The following is a 2,067-nucleotide window of genomic DNA, read 5'->3' on the forward strand; positions in this document are numbered from 1 at the left end:
GCTGAACATTAGCCAATTCTTTTTGGTACAGCGACTCTGTGTATTCCTTCCATCTTCTTTTGATGCTACCTAGTCATTCAATATTTTGCCCCTAGAATCCTTCAAAATTGAAACTCGAGGCTTGAATTTTTTCTTCAGTTCTTTCAGCTTGAGAAATGCAGAGCGTGTTCTTCCTTTTTGGTTTGCTAACTCGAGGTCTTTGCACATTTCATTATAATATTTTACTTTATTTTCTTGAGCTGCCCTTTGAAATCTTCTGTTCAGCTCTTTTACTTCATCATTTCTTCCATTCACTTTAACTAGTCTACGTTCCAGAGTAAGTTTCAGAGTCTCTTCTGAGATCCATTTTGGTCTTTTCTTTCTTTCCTGTCTTTTTGATGACCTTTTGCTTTCTTTATGTATGATGTCCTTGATGTCATCCCACAACTCCTCTGGTCTTCGGTCATTAGGATTTAATGCATCAAATTTTTTCTTGAGATGGTCTCTAAATTCAGGTAGGATATACTCAAGGTCGTACTTTGGCTCTAGGGGAGTTGTTTTAATTTTCTCCAGCTTCCACTTGAACTTGCATATGAGCAATTCACAGTCTGTTCCTCAGTTGGCCCCTGGCCTTGTTCTGACTGATGATATTCAGCTTTTCCATCATCTCTTTCCACAGATGTAGTCGATTTGATTCCTATGTTTTCCATCCAGTGAGGTCCACGTGTATAGTAGCTGTTTATGTTGTTGAAAAAAGGTATTGGCAATGAAGAAGTCATTGGTCTTGCAAAATTCTATCATGAGATCACTGGCATCGTTTCTATCACCAAGGCCTTATTTTTCAACTACCGATCCTTCATTTCCGACTTTCTTAGTTCAAACACCAGGAATTATCAATGCATCTTGATTGCATGTTTGATCAATTTCAGACTGCAGATGTTGGTAACAATCTTCAATTTTTTCATCTTTGGCATTAGTGGTTGGTGCATAAATTTGAATAATATTCAACAGTAGACCATATGATTGTCCAATTCAAAATGGCCAATACCAGTCCATTTCAGCCCACTAATGCCTAGGATACTGATCCATTTCCTTTTTGACAACTTCCAATTTTCTTAGATTCATACTTCATACTTTCCATGTTCCGATTATTTATGGATGTTTGCAGCTGTTTCTTCTCATTTTGAGTCGTGCCACGTCAACACATGCAGGTCCGGAAAGCTTTAATCCATCCACATCATTAGGGTCGACTGTACTTGGAGGAGGCAGCTCTTCCCCAGTTGTATTTTGAGTGCCTTCCAACCTGAGGGGCTCACCTTCCAGCACTATACCAGACAATGTTCCGCTGATATTCGTAAGGTTTTTAGGTTGCCATGCCTTTCTTCCCAGTCTGTCTTAGTCTGGAAGCTCTGCTGAAACCTGTCCACTATGGGCGACCCTGCTGGTATTTGGAATAGCTGTGGCATAGCTTCCAGTATCACAGCAACACACAAGACGCCACAGTACGACAAACTGATAGACGAGTGGTGGTTAGATTACTTAGGGGCATCTTTATGTATCAGTCAGGGTTCCTTTGCAAATAACATAAAACCGTCTGGCTAGTTTACCACAGAGAATTAAACACAGAGAACCAGGTGCTTACAAAAATCATTTAAAGAGATGAAAGACTTTGAGACTCTGGGAATGACTACCAGAACACCACAGAACTGACCTGCCAAAGGAGCTGCTACCCATGCCACAGAGGAAGGTAGAGATTCAGGAAACTGAAGACTCCACAGTTGGTTCTAGGAACACACTGCCCTTGTTATGATCCAAGTACAGTATCAGAAAGTTTTATCGTTAACTATCAGCTTTAGAGCCACACTGCCATTGCTGGATCTTCACTGACCCAAAAAAAAAAAAAAAAAAAAAGACTTTGACCCAGTGCTGTGCTGGTAATCATCTAAAAATGGGCTCTGATTTGTAGCATTTGCTGATTTCTATGGTGAAAATACTCCCACTGTGACCCACTTTAAGCTACCAACATCATGTCACTGAACATGGAGTTGGGAAGAGATGCTATCTTAGTTAGCTAGCGCTGCTATAACA

The sequence above is a fragment of the Trichechus manatus genome, unplaced genomic scaffold (genome assembly GCF_000243295.1).
Source record: "Trichechus manatus latirostris isolate Lorelei unplaced genomic scaffold, TriManLat1.0 scaffold00309, whole genome shotgun sequence".
Lineage (NCBI taxonomy): Eukaryota > Metazoa > Chordata > Mammalia > Sirenia > Trichechidae > Trichechus > Trichechus manatus.